Source organism: Sminthopsis crassicaudata, chromosome 6 (genome assembly GCF_048593235.1).
Source record: "Sminthopsis crassicaudata isolate SCR6 chromosome 6, ASM4859323v1, whole genome shotgun sequence".
Taxonomy (NCBI): Eukaryota; Metazoa; Chordata; class Mammalia; order Dasyuromorphia; family Dasyuridae; genus Sminthopsis; species Sminthopsis crassicaudata.
In genome coordinates, this window is record NC_133622.1 from 164,098,287 (window position 1) to 164,107,133 (window position 8,847).

The following is an 8,847-nucleotide window of genomic DNA, read 5'->3' on the forward strand; positions in this document are numbered from 1 at the left end:
CCTTATTTCCACATCGTCAGCAAGGAAGTATGAAAATCACCAGGAGTGTCTCCATTCCCCAAATAAGCAATTCATTCAATGACCCTTCTCCACTAGACTCTGATTTAATTTTTTTTTAACTTTCAACTGTACAATCCCTCCTCACACTGGGTATGGTTTATCTATCCCAATTGAATCAAAAGATGATATCTGCATCAGCACAAAATATTTTTTTTGCAAAAATAGCCAATATTTTGCAAGAAATAGTCAGTTTAGTATAACTCCAAGACAACTGATGAGTGACAAAGATGTTTCTTCATCATTTAAACATGACATTTTCTTTTTTTCTCCCTTCAAATCTAAAATAGAATTGGTTCTTCTATGGTTTCTTTGGAGGATTGATGAGAGGCCTGCCTGAAATGCAAGTGCTATAAACCCAAATTCTAATTATAAAATTTGCTTAATGGTTCTAAATTTTTGTATACTGAACAGAACTGATAAAAGTCCTAGCTGAGGAAATGTGAGAAATAAGTTTCCTTTCTGTCTTTGGGATTATACAACTTTAGGAAGTCATGTAGCTATATTTTCTCCACCTGCAAAAAAAAATTGCAGAAACTCTCCTATCTAGTTCATAGACAATATTAGATGGACTAATAATGTAACTTCTTTGACACTATCTAGATATTAGCATACTGATGATTATTTTTGACCTCTAAAGGATAATATAGAAGATGATACCACATATCCCCAAAGATTCAATCTTCATTTACCCTCTCTTTCTACATGAAAAGAAGCCATGAATAGAAAGATGATACATATATCTCAATAAAAGAATTTTCTAGAATGAACAGAGGTGAAGAGGAAAATAAGGGAAATAACCCATTTCATCTTGTCAACAGTTTGTGGGAATTGGTGGAAGAGAGAAGGTAGGATATTGAGAGGGAAAATGCACTAAGAAACTTTTTAAATTAATAATTGTAGATTATTAACTTTGCATTTCCTTTCCTCCCACTTATTCCAAAATTTAGGATTTTCTTGCCAAAACTGTGTTTGCCCAAATTTCTTGCACATGTTTTCCATCTGGAACTCTTTTCTCAAAAAAAAAAAAAAAAAAAAAAAAAAAAAAAAAAAAAAACTTATAAATTCATTAAACTCATGTAAAATACCTTAACAAGTTAAAAAAAAGATCTAAATTACTTGTACCGTGTCTTTTATCCTAAATATCCACTTGGACATTTTATTTTGTAATAGGTGTAAAATTTTAAGTCAAAGGTTCATATTGCAGAGCTGCATGACAATGAACCACAGATTCAAAAATGTGCTTAGGCAATCCATTCACAAGGTTGAACTTACCTAATGGTAATGAGATTCTGGGAGTGAAAAAGAATTACTAAATGAAAAGGTCCTATCCATTCCTGGAAGGCTTAAAGGTAAAAGTCCTAATATAGTCCAGAATGCAACAAATAAAGAGAATGGCCATCTAAAACATCTAGAATACAAATAGATATCTAAGAACGTTGTATCATAAGCCTCAGGTCTGATCCTCAAAAACAATTGTCATTTCTGTAATTCATTTTAATTAGTGAATTTGGCTTCACTTGTGATTCTTAGAAATGATTGTAGAAAATAATTCAAAATGATTGGTAGTAATAATGATCTTGGTAATATTGAGGTACAGATCAAAATTTTGAAGGTATGTGACCAGAAAGTACAGGAAGTGACTGTACGGCTGAAAATGTTATCTCCTTCATCAAACTGAAGCAACCTGAATATTTGTAAGAGACAAAGCAACACAGAAAGAGATTGACACTAAGCTTGTATTCGTGAGGAGCTGTGGGTAGATATAGGCTAGAGAGGGATGGGAGGAATAGGAGAGGAAGTAGAGAAAGAAAAGGAAGAAGGAGAGGGAGAAGAATGGAAAGAAGAAATTCTAAATAAGTGGTCAATTCAGTCAAAATCATTAGTCTAATTAGTATACCTAAACAAATGTTTTTTTGGTAAACTTCTCTTTCTCAACAAAAACAAAAGGTATCTTTTCCCCACATAGTCTTATTCCCCAAAGAAAAATACTAAACCATATATTAATTCTAAAAGTCTCTCCCTTTATAAGGAGTTTAGATTCATTCTGGGAGACCTAATCACAGACTCCCAGAATCTGAGTTCAGAAGCTAGCTAGTCTAATCTGTATTTGGCTAAGAGTGTCATTCCTATGACACCACAGACAAATGCTCATCCAACCCCTTCTTAAAGACCTTTGAGGAGAGGGAAACCACCTTCTTCCAAGTCAACTCCTTCCATTTTCAGACAGCTCTAATCATTAACAAGCATTTCCTTTTCTTGAGTCTAAACCTACCATTTTGAATATCCATCCATTCTTCCTATTTAGTGTCCATTTTCAGCAAATATAAGATTACTCCTGTAACAACATGAAAACCCTTCAAAAATTTTAGTTTCAATCACTACCCTCAAAAGTTTCTTTTCCAACTTCTTAAATCAATTCCCTCACCATCATTGTTGCCCTCTTTTGTAAGAGTTCTCACTTTTTTGATGTAGTGAAAAGAACACTAGACTTGCAGTCAAGAAGTTTTGAATTTGAATCTCATCTCCATCACATGTTGGTTGTCTATTCTATGGAGCAAGCAGGTAATTTGTCTGAGACTTAATTTCCTTTTCTGTAAAAGAGGAATAACAGGATCTATAGTACCTATCTTAAGTGATTGTTATATCAAACGACATAATTTATGCATAGAACTTTGCAAATGTTGAAGTATAATACAAATGTCAGTTATTTTCCATATCACTATTACTACAGTCCTACAAAACTCCTTTTATGAAATAAATATGGTGCTGATAACTAAACCAAGAAGAGCAAAAACAGAGGAAAGAAAATTATATGCCTATTAATATTGATACAAAAATCCTAAATAAAATTCTAGCTAGTTGACTACAGCAATATATCACAAAGAATATACATTATGATTAAATGGGATTTATATAAGGAATACAGGGCTGGTTCAATCAATGGTAGCATAATTGATTATATTAACAACAAAAAGCACATAAATAAAATTAAAAGATGAAAAAGATTTTGACAAAGCACAACACAAATCATTCTTCTTTTTAAACAAACACTTGAAAGCATATATATGAATGGATTTTTTATCCTCAAAAAAATAAGAAATATATTCCATCAGCAAGCATTATCTGCAACAGATATAAGCTAGAAGTCTTCTCAGTAAGATGAGGAATGAAACAAAAATGTCATTATCACCACTATGATTCAGTATTGAACTAGAAATTCTATTAAAAACAATAAGAGAAGAAAATATATTGCTGGAAGTAGAATGTACAATAAGGAAATAAAACTATCTCTCTGCATTTGATGAGATGATATACTTGGAAGATCCTTAATATTCAACTAAAATCAGTTAAAATAATAAACATATTAAAGTAACAAGATATAAAATTAACCCACATAAATTATTATTTCTAAAAATCACTAATAAAGCCCTGAAAGAATATATGTTTCATTTAAAATGACCATAGACAATATAAAATAGGAATATACCTGCTATGACAAATCCAAAATTTATATAATTATAAATATTTTATACAAATAAAGTCAGATTTAAATTATTGGAGAAATTTTAATTGTTCATGAATAGGATGAGCCAACAATGTCAAAATGATAATTTTATCTAAATTCATGTATTTATTCAGTGCCATTCCAGTTAAATTACTTTTTTAAAAAAGCATTTCATTGATCTAAGAAAATTTAATAAAAATTTATTTGGAAGAGCAAAAGTTCAATATATAAAAGTAATTAATGGGGGAAAATGTAAAGGAAGGGGGTCTAACAATACCAGATCTTATGTAGTATAAGGAGATATTTATCAAAACTATTTAATACTAAGAAAAAAATGATGGATCAGTGAAATCCAGTAGGTATATTATACATAGTAAATTACATAAAGTAAAAAACATAAAGTTATGTTTAATATACACTAATATCAGACTTATCAATAGAAAAACCCATTATAAATAAAGAGAGAACTGTGGGATATAAAATGGAAAGTTTTTATTACATTAAAGGGGTTTGTACATAAAAAACCAATGTATCCAAGATCAGAAGGAAAACAGAAAATTAGGAAAATTTCTAATAACCAATTTCTCAGATTAAGTCCTCATATCTCAATTATGCAGAAAACTAAGTCAAATTGATAAGAATATGAATCATTCCTCTTTTTGAAGGATATTTTTTTTTAATTTTTTATTTTATTTTATAATTATAACATTTTTTGACAGTACATATGCATGGGTAATTTCTTACAACATTATCCCTTGCACTTACTTCTATTCAGATTTTTTCCCTTCCTCCCCCAACTCCCTCCCCCAGATGGCAAGCAGTCTTATATATGTTAAATATATTACAGTATAATTTAGATACAATATATGTGTGTAGAACCGAATTTTTTTTTTGTTGCACAGGAAGAATTGGATTCAGAAGGTAAAAATAACAGTTTACATTCATTTCCCAGTGTTCCTTTTCTGGATGTAGCTGGTTCTGTCCATCATTAATCAATTGGAATTGGATTAGCTCTTCTCTATGTTGAAGAAATCCACTTCCATCAGCATACATCCTCGTACAGTATCATTGTTGAAGTGTATAATGATCTTCTGGTTCTGCTCGTTTCACTCAGCATCAGTTGATGTAAGTCTCTCCAAGCCTCTCTGTATTTCTCCTGTTGGTCATTTCTTATAGAACAATAATATTCCATAACATTCATATACCATAGTTTACCCAACCATTCTCCAATTGATGGACATCCATTCATCTTCCAGCTTCTAGCCACTATGAAAAGGGCTGCCACAAACATTTTGGCACATACAGGACCCTTTCCCTTCTCTAGTAGTTCCTTGGGGTATAAGCCCAGTAGTAGTATGGCTGGGTCAAAGGGTATGCACATTTTGATAACTTTTTGGGCATAATTCCAGATTGCTCTCCAGAATGGTTGGATTCTTTCACAACTCCACCAACAATGCATCAGTGTCCCAGTTTTCCCACAGCCCCTCCAACATTCATCGTTATTTGTTCCTGTCATCTTAGCCAATCTGACAGGTGTGTAATGATACCTCAGAGTTGTCTTAATTTGCATTTCTCTGATCAATAGTGATTTGGAACACTCTTTCATATGAGTGGAAATAGTTTTAATTTCATCATCTGAAAATTGTCTGTTCATATCCTTTGACCATTTATCAATTGGAGAATGGCTTGATTTCTTATAAATTAAAGTCAATTCTCTGTATATTTTGGAGATGAGGCCTTTATCAGAACCTTTAACTGTAAAAATTTTTTCCCAATTTGTTACTTCCCTTCTAATCTTGTTTGCATTAGTTTTGTTTGTGCAGAAACTTTTTAATTTGGTGTAATCAAAATGTTCTATTTTGTGATCAATAATGGTCTCTAGTTCTCCCTTGGACACAAACTCCTTCCTCCTCCACAAGTCTGAGAGGTAAACCATCCCATGTTCCTCCAATTTATTTATGATTTTGTTCTTTATGCCTAAATCTTGGACCCATTTTGATCTAATCTTAGTATGTGGTGTTAAATGTGGGTCCATGCCTAGTTTCTGCCATACTAATTTCCAGTTTTCCCAGCAGTTTTTGTCAGTTGAAGGATATATTGAAGTAGTTGAAGGATATGAACAGGCAGCTTGAAGAATATGAATGAGCTATATATAATTGTATGAGAAAATGCTCTAAATCATTGTTGATTAAAGAAATTCAAATTAGAAGAACTATGAAGAATCTTTCAACATCTATCAGATTGTCTAAAAAGATGGGGGGAATGACAAGTATTAAAGGGGATGAGAAAAAATTTGAACATTAATATACTATTGGCAGAATTGTACACTGATCCAACAGTTCTGAAGAACAATCTGCAATTGTACCCAAAGGGTTTTAAAATTGTGTATTACCTTTGAACCAGTGATACCACTAGTCAATCTGTTTCACAAGGTAATCAAAGGAAAAGGAAAAGAACTTATATATTCTAAAATATTTTCAGCAACTCTCTTTGTGTTGGCAAAGAATTGGACCTGGAGCACATACCCATCAAATGAGGAACAACTGAACAAGTTGTGGAATACTACTGAGCTGTATGAAAAGACAAATAGATTGCTTTTAGAAAAGCATAGAATGAGTTACATCAGTTACATGAACTCAGAATGAGCAAAACCAAGATAAGGTTGTATACAGTAACAGCAGTAGTATAATGACTAAATTCTTTTGAGTAATATGATCATTTGAATCAACTACAAAAGTTTTGCAAAGGAAAATGCTATCCATCTCCAGAAAAAGGATTATATGTGTGCACACACATATACATATAAACACATTTGTCTATATATACATATATGTATATATACAAACCACACATATGTAAATGGTGTATGTGTGTTTGTGTTTGTGTGTGTATGTGTATATAAAATGTTGGCTTTAGAGTCTCTAATGAAGGAATGGGAGGGAGAAAACTCAGTTTTCAAAATGGAATAAAATAAATAGATAATAAAAAAGAGAGTTTTATCAAATTATTGATAAATAATTTATCAAATGCTCTGATACTATATCCTGAGAACTATGGGACCTTTACAAATGATTCCCAGATGAAACCCTACTCTCTCTCTCTCTCTCTCTCTCTCTCTCTCTCTCTCTCTCTCTCTCTCTCTCTCTCTCTCTCTTTCTCTCTCTCTCTCTCTCTCTCTCTCTCTCTCTCTCTCTCTCTCTCTCTCTCTCTCTCTCTCTCTCTCTCTCTCATTAGAATGTGAGTCCTAGAGAAAAGGAATTGAATTACTTTTCCATTTGTATTTCCAGTGCTTTGCATAGAATAAGAATTTCATAAACTTTTCATTTGTTTATCTAATTGAGTTTAGAGTCCACTGAACTTCTCACATATTTATCTGAATTAACTTCTATATAACCACCCCTCCAAACTGAATTTTTTTAACCAAAGGGGAAATTTTCATAGTGGTCTATGTTAAATGTCATATTAGATTCAACCTGTCATTCAAGCCTGCAAAGTTGATTGTAGAACCTGACTGACTTTGTCGTCTAATATGATGATAATGATGATGATGATGATGATGATGATGATGATGATGATGATGATGATGATGATGATAGCATATATTTCAGGTTTATAAAGAATTTTACAATTATTGTTTCATTTTATTCTCACAACAGTTCTGAGAAGTAAGTTCTATTATTTTCTCCATTTTCCAGATGATGAAACTGAGGTTTAGAAAGGCTAACTGACATGTCCAGTCACACAACTATGAAGTATCTAATGGAGAATTTGAACTCAATTGTTTCTGACTCTATATTCAAAGCTTTATCCACTGCACTAGTGCACATACACTCCATGAATGCTGGTTGCACAACACAGAGAGCAAGCTATTGACTCTCAAGCAATAGCCTGCTTTAATGCAGTGAGCATGACTTCAGAGAAGGAAAAAAATGCCAAATCTTCAGGTCTGATCAGGATACATGAAGATAATTTTCTCCTATTCCAACAAAATATCCAAATTTTAAAATATCTTTAATATTCTAGATTTTAACTAACCCCAAGATTTCCAAGTATGGTACTGTCTTTAAAAAAGTGCTAAACACAGGTCACTTAATGACCCAAGACCTGAGATTCTAAGAATCCAGCACGATCTTCATCACAAGAGAGTCTTTTTTACTACATATATTCCTTAATGGATCTGGATCTTTCCAAATTATTGGATGATTAAATGACCTTGAGTCACCTGCTAAAAGGTGATACCTTATGGAGAATTTTCACCTATACAATTCACTCTCCTAAGAGAAGTCCTAGCTATCACCTTTTTTTTTTTTTTAGTTTTTCCTCATTCTATCTCAATTGATTTTTAAAACCTTTTTTTTAAATTATTTTATAAATTCTTTCTGAGCAGATAGCCATTTACCATTATTCTTTGCAGTAGGAGAGAGTTTTTTAAAATTTCAATGTTCTTCTCTGAAGATGAACCCTGGTCTTCCCCTATTCCTGTAGTAAATTTATATGATTGCTTCTTTTTCCTTTGCTCATTTTAAAATGCTTATTAATGTAAGCATCTGTAATCCTAGGGTGAGGAAATGTTGCATCTGGCTTCACTTCCCCACTGACTTGGAGCCTTAAACCAAGAACTCGACTCTCCTGCAAATGCCCACAGCCAGCAGCATCCCTGCCCCACTGCTTCTGAATTCACCAGGTGTGCTGGTTCCTTCTCACCCAGGCCTCATCTCTTTAGCAGAGCTGCGCCTATGTTCCTAGTGTGCGCTGAAGTTCCTTCAGTCCTCCCAGATTTAGACTTCTGAATTCCTACACTGTCTGGGAAGTAAAAGTTCCTGTGGTTGGGGCTGAGGCTACCCTAACCCTCCCCCAGTTAGTCCCAAGGCTTCTACTTTGCTGTTTCTGAAGAGCTAGCCTGGAGGTGTTTACACTTCAACAGGTTATAGCTCATTCCAGGAGTCTTTCTTTGGATCTTCTTAGCTTGTCCCAAGAGGACTCCTGTTCTTCCCCAAGTCTTATTTGTTCAACTGGAGGCACAATTTTGTTGGGTTTTTTTGTGGAGGAAATCTAGAGACCTTGGAATTTTCTAACCTACTCTACCATTTTCCCAGAATCCTCCCCTGACTGTTACTTTTCAATTAAAAGACATTTCTTAAATTCCTATTGTATGACAGTCACTGAGGTAAAGGCATTTACATTCTATAAGAAGACAAAACCATCTACATAGAAAAGCATATATCTATGGAAATACATATTGTGTATAGGGTGGAGACAGTAATAGCAGGGATCAAGAAATG